The sequence below is a fragment of the Rutidosis leptorrhynchoides genome, chromosome 11 (assembly GCF_046630445.1).
Source record: "Rutidosis leptorrhynchoides isolate AG116_Rl617_1_P2 chromosome 11, CSIRO_AGI_Rlap_v1, whole genome shotgun sequence".
NCBI classification, from domain to species: Eukaryota; Viridiplantae; Streptophyta; class Magnoliopsida; order Asterales; family Asteraceae; genus Rutidosis; species Rutidosis leptorrhynchoides.
In genome coordinates, this window is record NC_092343.1 from 165,830,788 (window position 1) to 165,845,732 (window position 14,945).

The following is a 14,945-nucleotide window of genomic DNA, read 5'->3' on the forward strand; positions in this document are numbered from 1 at the left end:
TCGGACACGATGGGCGGGGTATTTATATGCACGAATAATCGTTCATTTAACCGGACACGGGAATGGATTAATAGTCTATGGACTTATTAAAACAGGGGTGAAATTATGTACAAGGACACTTGGCGTAATTGTTAACAAAGTATTAAAATCTTGGGTTACACGCAGTCGATATCCTGGTGTAATTATTAAACAAAGTATTAAGACCTTGTTACAGTTTAAGTCCCCAATTAGTTGGAATATTTGACTTCGGGTATAAGGATAATTTGACGAGGACACTCGCACTTTAAATTTATGACCGATGGACTGTTATGGACAAAAACCAGACGAACATATTAAATAATCCAGGACAAAGTACAATTAACCCATGGGCATAAAACTAAAATCAACACGTCAAACATCATGATTACGGAAGTTTAAATAAGCATAATTCCTTTATTTTCATAATTAACGCACTTTTTAATTATCGTATTTTATTTCATCGCACTTTTATTTATCGCAATTTCATTATCGTTATTTACTTTACGCTTTAAATTAAGTTGTATTTATTTTTAATATTTTACATTAGGTTTTAACTGCGACTAAAGTTTTAAAATCGACAAACCGGTCATTAAACGGTAAATCCCCTTTTATATTATTATTATATATAAAAATATATATTTTGTACAAATATAGTTGTTTAAAATATAGTGTAAAATAAGTCGTCTCCCTGTGGAACGAACCGGACTTACTAAAAACTATACTACTCTACGATTAGGTACACTGCCTATAGTGTTGTAGCAAGGTTTAGGTATATCTCATCTGTAAATAAATAATTAAAACTTGTGTAATCTGTATCGCTTTTCGTATCAAAAATATATAGTATTTCACGTACACCTCGCACGACATCAGGTTTATGGATTAGATATAAAGGATATGTAATTTTGTTTTCATGTAAATAAGTCATGAATGATTACTCATATTTTTGTAATTTTATGAGATATTTCATGCTAGTTGCCAAATGATGGTTCCCACATGTGTTAGGTGACTCACATGGACTGCTAAGAGCTGATCATTGGAGTGTATATACCAATAGTATATACATCTAAAAGCTGTGTATTGTACGAGTATGAATACGGGTGCATACGAGTAGAATTGTTGATGAAACTGAACGAGGATGTAATTGTAAGCATTTTTGTTAAGTAGAAGTATTTTGATAAGTGTCTTGAAGTCTTTCAAAAGTGTATGAATACATATTAAAACACTACATGTATATACATTTTAACTGAGTCGTTAAGTCATCGTTAGTCATTACATGTAAGTGTTGTTTTGAAACCTTTAGGTTAACGATCTTGTTAAATGTTGTTAACCCAATGTTTATAATATCAAATGAGATTTTAAATTATTATATTATCATGATATTATGATGTACGAATATCTCTTAATATAATATATATACATTAAATGTCGTTACAACGATAATCGTTACATATATGTCTCGTTTCAAAATCATTAAGTTAGTAGTCTTGTTTTTACATATGTAGTTCATTGTTAATATACTTAATGATATGATTACTTATCATAATATCATGTTAACTATAGATATAACCATATATATGTCATCATATAGTTTTTACAAGTTTTAACGTTCATGAATCACCGGTCAACTTGGGTGGTCAATTGTCTATATGAAACTTATTTCAATTAATCAAGTCTTAACAAGTTTGATTGCTTAACATGTTGGAAACACTTAATCATATAAATAACAATTTCATTTAATATATATATAAACATGGAAAAGTTCGGGTCACTACAGTCAAGTCGTGGCATCGGGACATAAAAGGGGAACTTTATACATGGTTGATTTAATAACCCGTTCATTTCGATTATAAACGAATTACAATAGTTGATTACATTGTGAGGTATTTGACCTCTAAATGATACATTTTACAAATATTGCATTCATTTTTAAAAGACAAACTTTCATCACATCGAAAGTTGACGGCATGCATACCATTTCATAATATATCCAACTATAAATGACTTAATAATATTCTTGATGAACTCAACGACTCGAATGCAACGTCTTTTTAAATATGCCATGAATGACTCCAAGTAATATCTCTAAAATGAGCAAATGCACAGCGAAAGATTTCTTTCATACCTGAGAATAAACATACTTTCAAGTGTCAACCAAAAGGTTGGTGAGTTCATAAGTTTATCGTAAACAATAAAATTTATCATTTTGATAGACCACATGATTTAAATACAGTACACCTATCTCGTGTACTAAACCATTTTTCATAATGCTTGGCAGAGTAGGTTCGTATCCTTTTCTCCCCCGTAGGTTACCTCGTGATTTTTAATAATCGTACACATATCTTGTGCACAAAACTAATACACATAACTTGTGTATAAAAATCATTCTCTCGATACATAACATTCACTTTGCTTTCATTGCTCAACATGGTAATCGACCTTAACATATAATGCGCATCAATAATATCCCCAAAACAGAACATCTAGTCTGCATAATATATAAACTTTGAAGTACTAAACACCACGCCCACTAGCTCTTCCGTCTAGTGAACATTCTGGGTGGGGGTGTTAAACCCGGTAGCTACCTTTAGGATTCGCGTGAATTAGGGCCATACCCGTTTCTAATTCTTAGGTTACCAAGAAATAATAATCAGGGGAAATATTCACAACAATTAGTGGCAATTATAACGTCCAACTAATTCAATAATAATCTACAGAACTTCTGTCTGCATAATAATTCATTCGTGGAATGTTTTGCTTGTGTCTATCTCGTCAAACATTTATAAAAGCATTTTAGTTCAAAAATATAGATTTCGGAGGCATTTAATAAAGCAGTTGTAAAAACAGCGCATGTATTCTCAGTCCCAAAAATGTAAAGAGTAAAAGGGAGCAAATGAAACTCACAATACTGTATTTTGTAGTAAAAATACATATGACGACATTGAACAATGCAAGGTTGGCCTTGGATTCACGAACCCATATCATTTTTATATATATTAACACATATAATTGTAATCAAAGAAATTTATATACATATATTTATTAGTGATATCAATTTATATTAATAACTTGTATGTTTCATAAATGTATTCATTTTATGTACTTTAAATACATAAAAATATAGTTATATCATATGTATTAAGTATAGTTTTTATATAACTAATAGTTACTTGATAAAATAATACTAATGTTAAAAATAATAATAATAATGATAATAAAAATATTAATGATAATAATAATACTAATAATAATAACTATGATAATAATAACTTTACTACTAATGATAATGATAATAATATTAATTGTATGAATGATACTAATAATATATTTTTTAATATTTGTAATAATCAAATAAAAATAATAATAATAATAATAATAATAATAATAATAATAATAATAATAATAATAATAATAATAATAATAATAAACTTAAAAGTTTTAAAACTTACAAAAAATTAGTGGGAAGCCTAGAGACAATCTGGGCCCCCACATCTCTAGCAATAGCAAAACCTATCCTAGTAAAAATATGAGCAGCAGCACCGGCACCAATATCTTGCGCCATCGAACTCTTCTGAACCCGCTTTAGCAAAGAAACAGCCTCCTTCTCTAATTCCCCAAGGGAAGAAAATGAGAAAGGAATGAAACCATAACCAATCGCCTGACAACTAGATTCATACTTGACCCGCTTCCGACGAGCCGCATCAATCACAGCACATCCAGGGATAAAGTCAGAAAGCCCAGACTGTGTCAAAGGAGAAGACCCAGTCAAGTCAACACAAACATCGCAACCACAATCCCAGGAATAAAGTAACACATCTGCAGGTCTGAGGGCCCTGTCGTTCCCTCCAGACAACCCAATGTCGACCTCCTTTCTCGCTGAAATCCCAGATCGATAACAAACATCAACAAGGGAATCCCGGACAATATTATGTCGATGCTTAATACCCACCATACCAGCACAAGACACCGCGTGATCCCCGAAAATATCCCCAGTAAAAACCCTTGAACAGGCAGAGCTTGCCGTCGAGATAGAGAACAATGAAACACCTAACCGGTAGCACAACACACATCGGTAAGTCTTTGCGTTCATCGTCTGACCCAACCCCAAAATAGGGACTGCCCTTAGCCAAGCAGAGGTGTGATCACCCTGCTGTGATTTCCATAAGGCCGATTGTCGGGGAGATAACGAAAAAGTGGATTCTGAAGAAGCGGTAACCTTTGTGAAATAAACATCTGCCAATTTCTTCATGAGTATTGGGGCAGCGACCTCACTCGGATTACCTAAAATATCAAACCCAACCGTTTTATTAAACAGACCCAATGCATCTTCAAAAGCACGACCAAGACCAACAATACTCGCATGACGTAGGAGCTTGGTCTGCAACCCAGCAGACTGTAATCGAGAAGCCAGAAAAGCATAAAGACGAACATCTCCCGCAGAATAAACACCAAGCCCTCCAAATGCAAATGGCAAGGTGGCAAGCCGCCACTGCCAATCACCAAACCCAGGCCCTGAAGCAGTAACAATACGCTCCAAGGAAGATCGAAGGGCTCCATCGAAAGCGCATTGAGCCTCCTCAAATATACTAGGAGGACAAGTACGCAAGGTAAAGTAGAGTTTAGAAACTCCCGTACATGCCCTAAGCAACAACAACTCACATTGAGGATCATCAAGCTTAGCCACCTTATCCATAAGCGCAATGGACTTGGTCACCCTTTGTATCACCAGTTCACTACTAAAACCAGGATCGGAACTTGCGGGGGCCCCAAGCAACTTAACACCATTTAAAGGCCGAGCAATATTAGGAGGAAAGACACCTACTTGTCTGCAGCGAGGGTCCTCCGTAGGCCAGAAAATTTCTGTTTTTTCAACGTTGAGATGTAGCCCAAAACGAGGCCCATCCTCCATAATCAAATGCAAAACCTTCCCCACCACCAAAGTGTCCCCAATAATAGTGCCATCATCCAAATACCACGCCTGAAGACAAACCTCAAAATTATCTCTGATTTTAGAAACCAAGGGTTGTAAGACCAAAGCAAAAAGCAGCGGACCAAGGGGATCACCCTGTTGCACCCTGATAATGCTAAAAATGAACATATATTTCATAGCATTATTCCTCAAGAAAGACAAGCTTTTAGTTGCAATTATTCTATTTACAAGTAATATTCGTTTAAATAATAAAAGGTGAAGACAAAAGACAGATTCGACGAATTGAAGACGCAAACGACCAAAATGCTCAAAAGTACAAAAGACAATCAAAGAGGTTCCAATTATTGATAAGAAACGTCTCGAAATTACAAGAGTACAAGATTCAAAACGCAAAGTACAAGATATTAAATTGTACGCAAGGACGTTCGAAAATTCGGAACCGGGACCAGAGTCAACTCTCAACGCTCGACGCAACGGACTAAAAATTACAAGTCAACTATGCACATAAATATAATATAATATTTAAATAATTCTTATAATTATTTATATATTATAATAAATAATAAAAACCGTCGGCAAGATGTGAGCTGTAATTTCAAACTCCGCGACTCGCGGAGTTTGAAGGGGAAAATACCGCGAGTCGCGGAGCCCCAAAAGTCGAAAATCCCTATAAAAGCAACCGAATTCTGATCGCAAATCATCATCTTTTTCTTCTTCTCCTCATACGTAAAATATATATATATATATATTTATAATTTATATTTTAATTTTAATTATAATTCTAATAATAAGGGTATGTTAGCGAATGTTGTAAGGGTGTAAGTCGAAATTCTGTCCGTGTAACGCTACGCTATTTTTAATCATTGTAAGTTATGTTCAGCCTTTTTATATTAATGTCTCGTAGCTAAGTTATTATTATGCTTATTTAATCCGAAGTAATCATGATGTTGGGCTAATTACTAAAATTGGGTAATTGGACTTTGTACCATAATTGGGGTTTGGATAAAAGAACGACACTTGTAGAAATTGGACTATGGGCTATTAATGGGTTTTATATTAACTAAACAATACCTTGTTAATTTAATATACAAACTTATAATTCGACATATTTATATATAACCACATACGCTTGACTGGGTACGTTGGGCGGGATATCTATAAATACCAATAATTATTCATTTTACCGGATACGGAATTGGATTAATAGTTAATAGACTTATTGAAACAGGGGTGAATTACATTCAAGGGTAATTGGTGTAATTGTTAACAAAGTAGTAAAACCTTGGTTTACACGCAGTCGATAACCTGGTGTATTCATTAAACAAAGTATTAAAACCTTGTTACAATTCGAATCCCCAATTAGTTGGAATATTTGACTTCGGAAATAAGAATAATTTGACGAAGGCTTTCGCTCTTTATATTTATGACTAATGGACTATTATGGACAAATCCGTATGGACATATTAAATAATCCAGGACAAAGGACAATTAACCCATGGGCATAAAACTAAAATCAACACGTCAAACATCATGATTACGGAAGTTTAAATAAGCATAATTATTTTATTTCATATTTAATTTCCTTTATTTTATATTTAATTGCACTTCTAATTATCGCATTTTTATTGTTATTTAATTGCACTTTTAATTATCGTCCTTTTTAATTATCGCAAGTTTATTTTATCGCACTTTTATTATTCGCAATTTCATTATCGTTATTTACTTTACGCTTAAAATTAAGTCTTGTATTTATTTATTATTTTACATTTGGTTTTAACTGTAACTAAAGTTTTAAAATCGACAAACCGGTCATTAAACGGTAAAAACCCCCCTTTATAATAATAATATTACTTATATATTTGTTTGTATTTTTATAAAAGTAAACTAATATAGCGTTGAGCTTTGTTTAAAAAAGATTCCATGTAGAACGAACCGGACTTACTAAAAACTACACTACTGTACAATTAGGTACACTGCCTATAAGTGTTATAGCAAGGTTTAAGTATATCCATTCTATAAATAAATAAATATCTTGTGTAAAATTGTATCATATTTAATAGTATTTCCTGCAAAAATTTAATAACTATTTTATACCACTCCGCTACCACATCAAGTATTTTTGGCGCCGCTGCCGGGGACTCTCTTAAAAGCCGGAAGCGCAACGCTAATATAAAAAAAAAAGATTTTTAGTTAACTTTTATTAAAATTAGTTTTTGTAAAAATACGTGTTAATTATTCAAAAATATAAAAAGAAAAACAAAAATATAAGTATTTTTAAGATTTTGTTAAATATTTAAGTTTTATAAGTTTCTTTATTTTTATTTTAGTTTATAAAAATATAAGTTTTATTTAAATATCTTTTATTTATATAAAAACAGAAAACAGAAAAAAAAAATAAATAAAGAAAAACGCGTTGAAGATTAAACCTGTCATTTGAAATTCTGAACCCCGCGACTCGCGGGGTTTGATGCATTAAATACCGCAACTCGCGGAGATAACCTGACACGCCGAGAGAAGCCCTAATCAGGCATTAATTACGTAATTATTATTATTTTTAATTAAAACCCTAATTAGTTTTTAGTTTTTAATTAGTTTTTTAGTGTTTATTATTATTTTGTATATTTAGTTAAATTACTTTTATTAAATTATAAAATTAGTAGTTTTATTAAATAAATAATATAAAAATAATATTTTTATAAAAATTGTAATTTTTACAACTTTTTGTATATTTTTATATTTTGTCCCTTTTTAATTGTTTTAGCGTAATATTTGTATTTTTAGCTCATATTTAGTTTTAAACTTAGTTTTTGCCATAGTTATTTTTACTCCTAGATTTTTAGGCTTTGCCGTAGAATTCCTTAAGTGCTTTTTCTTTAGACTAAGATTTAGGTGCTTTAGAATTTTGCGACGCCTTTTTAAGTTTTAGTTTCTTTTTAAGTTATTTCCATTTGGGATATAGTTTTTCCTATAAGCTTTAATATTTTTAGACACCTTTTACTATGTACCAATTATCATTCCAATTAGTAATTTCAATTTGCGATTATAATTTTAAGTTAGTTGTAGTAATAAGGTTAGGTTAGTCAAGTATTTTTAAGTTTTTATAAGTTTCTTTTAATTTTTCCGTCACCTTTTATTTTTCAACCATTTTTCTTTTTCGACCTTTTTCCGACGAACTCTTTTTATTTCTTATTTCTCGCTATTCTAGTTTTAGGACATAGATTTTTATTCTACTTCTATTCTAAATTTCTTAAAATTACGAAAATTTATTTTAAGTGGTTAAATTAATAGACATCAAAATTTTCTGGTTCGTAGTAATAGTTGGATTTGTACGTGGACCGGGTTATTGGAGTCAAACAGTCCTCAATTATATTGAGACCAAACGAATCCTGCCACTCTGCTGCATCTTTTGGCTATTCGAAATGTGGGCAAAATCAGAAAAGTCTATTGGTTGGATAACTTATTATAATTTTTCTTTCCTTTTAAAAACTAATAGGATATTCAGTGAATGCACCGAGCAAGACGTTCACCACCTTTTGTACGTTCACCACCTGTAACTAGATCAAGACATTTAGCAAATATAACCGCCGTTGATTTTTCTTTAGAATCGTCATCCAGTCAACCAAGTACTTCAGTTCAAATTTCCGATAATCCATTTTTTGAACCTGACCTCACAATTGAGAATCCGGAGAATATTCAGGAACGGTTCTTAGATCCTGAACCATTAAACTTTCCTCCGGAACCACCAATCATTCAAACAGAGATTGTTGAGGAACGAACCATTAAATCAGAATCCTCTAGTGATTCCGATTCAACAAATTCAATTATGGAGAATCTGGAACCTTTAAGTATGGAGGACCGAATGAGAGCTAAACGCACTGGCCAAGGTCACGCAATTACTCATCCAGACATTAATGCGCCAGATTATGAAATCAAAGGACAAATTCTACACATGGTGACTAATCAATGCCAATTTAGTGGTGCGCCGAAGGAAGATCCAAATGAACATCTACGTACCTTTAATAGGATCTGCACACTATTTAAAATCCGAGAAGTGGAGGATGAATAGATATATCTCATGTTATTTCCCTGGACTTTAAAGGGAGAAGCCAAAGATTGGTTAGAATCGTTACCTGAAGGGGCGATCGATACATGGGATGTTTTAGTTGACAAATTTCTTAAACAATTCTTTCCTGCATCTAAAGCCGTAAGACTTCAAGCAGAAATTGTTACGTTTACACAGAAACCAAATGAAACTCTATATGAGGCGTGGACTAGATATGGAAAGTTGTTAAGAGGATGTCCGCAACATGGTTTAGACACCTGTCAAATAGTACAAATATTCTACCAAGGATGCGACATCACTACAAGAAAAGACATAGATATAGCAGCTGGTGGTTCTATTATGAAGAAAACCGAAACTGATGCTTAAAAAATTATTAATAACACTGCTTCCCACTCACATGAGTGGCACCAAGAAAAAGATATCATTAGATCATCTAAAGCAGCTAGAGCCAATTCTAGCCATGACTTAGATTCCATTTCCGCAAAGATAGATGCTGTGGAGAGACAAACGGAAAAGATGACTAAGGATATTCACTCAATACGAATTAGTTGTGAGCAGTGTGGAGGACCACATTTGACAAAAGATTGTCTCAGTATTGAATTAACAATGGAACAAAGAGAGAATATTTCATACATAAACCAAAGGCCTGGAAATAATTATCAGAATAATTATCAACCGCCAAGACCGATTTACAATCAAAACCAGAATTATAACCAAAATATTCCATACAACAACCAACAAGGTCCTAGCAATCAACAAGTATCCAATAATACTTACAATCAGCAACGACCTAATTTTCAAAACAAACCACCACAACAAACCGATGATAAAATGCCGAATTTAGAAGATATGATGACAAAGCTAGTTGAAACTCAAACGCAGTTTTTCACATCTCAGAAACAAACCAATGAACAAAATGCTCAAGCATTTAGAAATCAACAAGCTTCTATTCAAAATCTGAAACAAGAAGTGAGTAACCTAGCAAGGTTAATAGGTGAAAGAAAACCAGGAAGTCTACCTAGTGATACAAATGCTAACCCTCGGAATGAAACAGCTAAAGCTATTACCACAAGAAGTGGTACAACACTTAAACCACCTGAAATATCTGTCTTCTTCTTTTAGCATTTGAATTTCTTCTGTTATTGGTTCATATCCATTAGCTATAAGTGTAGCTAACATTTCAGCTTCATCAATTGGTTCATTACTTTCTCCTAAAGAACATTCTCCTGTTCCTTGTAATTCTGGAAATTCTTCTAATAATTCTGCATGTGCATCTATAGTTTGAATATAATAACATGTATCATCTGCAGATTGTGGTTGTTGCATTGCTCTATCAACTGAAAAGGTAACACTCTCATCCTCTATACTTAGGGTCAATTTCTTACTGAACACGTCTATCATTGCTTTAGCCGTGTTTAAGAATGGTCTTCCTAATATGAGAGGAACTTGAGAATCTTCTTCCATGTCCAGAACAACAAAATCTACTAGAAATACTAAAGTACCAACTTTAACTAGCATGTTCTCCATTATCCCTCTAGGATATTTTATTGATCTATCGGCTAGTTGTATGCTTATTCTTGTTGGTTTCAATTCTCCAAGGTCTAGTTTAGTGTATAGTGAATACGACATTAGATTTATACTAGCACCTAAGTCTGCCAATGCTTCTATTGAACTAAGACTACCCAGAAAACATGGAATTGTGAAACTTCCTGGATCAGATAGTTTTTCTGGTATCTTATTTAACAGCACTGCTGAACAATTAGCATTCATAGTAACAGCCGAGAGTTCTTCCATTTTCTTTCTATTTGAGATTAGATCTTTCAAGAATTTAGCATATATAGGCATTCCTGAAATCACATCAATGAAAGGAAGATTTACATTTATCTGTTTAAACATATCCAAGAATTTGGATTGCTCGGCTTCAAGTTTCTCTTTCTTCATTTTACTCGGGTAAGGAAGTGGTGGTTGGTATGGTTTAACATAAGGTCTAGCCTTAACTGTGTTATCTTCATTAACCTTTTCAACTACCGGTTCTTTTTCCTTATCTTGATCAGGTTGTGGTTCTTGTGGAGTAGGAATAGCTTCATCAGAAGTTACAGGTATTTCAGGTGGTTTAAGTGTTGTACCACTTCTTGTGGTAATAGCTTTAGCTGTTTCATTCCGGGGGTTAGCATTTGTATCACTAGGTAGACTTCCTGGTTTTCTTTCACCTATTAACCTTGCTAGGTTACTCACTTCTTGTTCCAGATTTTGAATAGAAGCTTGTTGATTTCTAAATGCTTGAGCATTTTGTTCATTGGTTTGTTTCTGAGATGTGAAAAACTGCGTTTGAGTTTCAACTAGCTTTGTCATCATATCTTCTAAATTCGGCTTTTTATCACCGGTTTGTTGTGGTGGTTTGTTTTGAAAATTAGGTCATTGCTGATTGTAAGTATTATTGGATACTTGTTGATTGCTAGGACCTTGTTGGTTGTTGTATGGAATATTTTGGATATAATTCTGGTTTTGATTGTAAATCGGTCTTGGCGGTTGATAATTATTCTGATAATTATTTCCAGGCCTTTGGTTTATGTATGAAATATTCTCTCTTTGTTCCATTGTTAATTCAATACTGAGACAATCTTTTGTCAAATGTGGTCCTCCACACTGCTCACAACTAATTCGTATTGAGTGAATATCCTTAGTCATCTTTTCCATTTGTCTCTCCACAGCATCTATCTTTGCGGAAATGGAATCTAAGTCATGGCTAGAATCGGCTCTAGCTGCTTTAGATGATCTAATGATATCTTTTTCTTGGTGCCACTCATGTGAGTGGGAAGCAGTGTTATCAATAATTTTGTAAGCATCAGTTTCGGTTTTCTTCATAATAGAACCACCAGCTGCTATATCTATGTCTTTTCTTGTAGTGATGTCGCATCCTTGGTAGAATATTTGTACTATTTGACAGGTATCTAAACCATGTTGCGGACATCCTCTTAACAACTTTCCATATCTAGTCCACGCCTCATATAGAGTTTCATTTGGTTTCTGTGTAAACGTAACAATTTCTGCTTGAAGTCTTACGGCTTTAGATGCAGGAAAGAATTGTTTAAGAAATTTGTCAACTAAAACATCCCATGTATCGATCGCCCCTTCAGGTAACGATTCTAACCAATCTTTGGCTTCTCCCTTTAAAGTCCAGGGAAATAACATGAGATATATCTGTTCATCCTCCACTTCTCGGATTTTAAATAGTGTGCAGATCCTATTAAAGGTACGTAGATGTTCATTTGGATCTTCCTTCGGCGCACCACTAAATTGGCATTGATTAGTCACCATGTGTAGAATTTGTCCTTTGATTTCATAATCTGGCGCATTAATGTCTGGATGAGTAATTGCGTGACCTTGGCCAGTGCGTTTAGCTCTCATTCGGTCCTCCATACTTAAAGGTTCCAGATTCTCCATAATTGAATTTGTTGAATCGGAATCACTAGAGGATTCTGATTTAATGGTTCGTTCCTCAACAATCTCTGTTTGAATGATTGGTGGTTCCGGAGGAAAGTTTAATGGTTCAGGATCTACGAAACGTTCCTGAATATTCTCCGGATTCTCAATTGTGAGGTCAGGTTCAAAAAATGGATTATCGGAAATTTGAACTGAAGTACTTGGTTGACTGGATGACGATTCTAAAGAAAAATCAACGGCGGTTATATTTGCTAAATGTCTTGATCTAGTTACAGGTGGTGAACGTACAAAAGGTGGTGAACGTCTTGCTCGGTGCATTCACTGAATATCCTATTAGTTTTTAAAAGGAAAGAAAAATTATAATAAGTTATCCAACCAATAGACTTTTCTGATTTTGCCCACGTTTCGAATAGCCAAAAGATGCAGCAGAGGGGCAGGATTCATTTGGTCTCAATATAATTGAGGACTGTTTGGCTCCAATAACCCGGTCCACGTACAAATCCAACTATTACTACGAACCAGAAAATTTTGATGTCTATTAATTTAACCACTTAAAATAAATTTTCGTAATTTTAAGAAATTTAGAATAGAAGTAGAATAAAAATCAATGTCCTAAAACTAGAATAGCGAGAAATAAGAAAGAAAAAGAGTTCGTCGGAAAAAGGTCGAAAAAGAAAAATGGTTGAAAAATAAAAGGTGACGGAAAAATTAAAAGAAACTTATAAAAACTTAAAAATACTTGACTAACCTAACCTTATTACTACAACTAACTTAAAATTATAATCGCAAATTGAAATTACTAATTGGAATGATAATTGGTACATAGTAAAAGGTGTCTAAAAATATTAAAGCTTATAGGAAAAACTATATCCCAAATGGAAATAACTTAAAAAGAAACTAAAACTTAAAAAGGCGTCGCAAAATTCTAAAGCACCTAAATCTTAGTCTAAAGAAAAAGCACTTAAGGAATTCTACGGCAAAGCCTAAAAATCTAGGAGTAAAAATAACTATGGCAAAAACTAAGTTTAAAACTAAATATGAGCTAAAAATACAAATATTACGCTAAAACAATTAAAAAGGGACAAAATATAAAAATATACAAAAAGTTGTAAAAATTACAATTTTTATAAAAATATTATTTTTATATTATTTATTTAATAAAACTACTAATTTTATAATTTAATAAAACTAATTTAAGTAAATATACAAAATAATAATAAACACTAAAAAACTAATTAAAAACTAAAAACTAATTAGGGTTTTAATTAAAAATAATAATAATTACGTAATTAATGCCTGATTAGGGCTTCTCTCGGCGTGTCAGGTTATCTCCGCGAGTTGCGGTATTTAATGCATCAAATCCCGCGAGTCGCGGGGTTCAGAATTTCAAATGACAGGTTTAATCTTCAACGCGTTTTTATTTATTTATTTATTTATTTATTTATTTTTTTTTTCTTTTTTCTGTTTTTATATAAATAAAAGATATTTAAATAAAACTTATATTTTTATAAACTAAAATAAAAATAAAGAAACTTATAAAACTTAAATATTTAACAAAATCTTAAAAATACTTATATTTTTGTTTTTCTTTTTATATTTTTGAATAATTAAAACGTATTTTTACAAAAACGAATTTTAATAAAAGTTAACTAAAAATCTTTTTTTTTTTTTTTTTATATTAGCGTTGCGCTTCCGGCTTTTAAGAGAGTCCCCGGTAGTGGCGCCAAAAATACTTGATGTGGTAGCGGAGTGGTATAAAATAGTTATTAAATTTTTGTAGGAAATACTATTAAATATGATACAATTTTACACAAGATATTTATTTATTTATAGAATGGGTATACTTAAACCTTGCTACAACACTTATAGGCAGTGTACCTAATCGTACAGTAGTGTAGTTTTTAGTAAGTCCGGTTCGTTCCACAGGGAATCTTTTTTAAACAAAGCTCAACGCTATATTAGTTTACTTTTATAAAAATACAAACAAATATATAAGTAATATTATTATTATAAAGGGGGTTTTTACCGTTTAATGACCGGTTTGTCGATTTTAAAACTTTAGTCGCAGTTAAAACCAAATGTAAAATAATAAATAAATACAAGACTTAATTTTAAGCGTAAAGTAAATAACGATAATGAAATTGCGAATAATAAAAGTGCGATAAAATAAACTTGCGATAATTAAAAAGGACGATAATTAAAAGTGCAATTAAATAACAATAAAAATGCGATAATTAGAAGTGCAATTAAATATAAAATAAAGGAAATTAAATATGAAATAAAATAATTATGCTTATTTAAACTTCCGTAATCATGATGTTTGACGTGTTGATTTTAGTTTTATGCCCATGGGTTAATTGTCCTTTGTCCTGGATTATTTAATATGTCCATACAGATTTGTCCATAATAGTCCATCAGTCATAAATATAAAGAGCGAAAGCCTTCGTCAAATTATTCTTATTTCCGAAGTCAAATATTCCAACTAATTGGGGA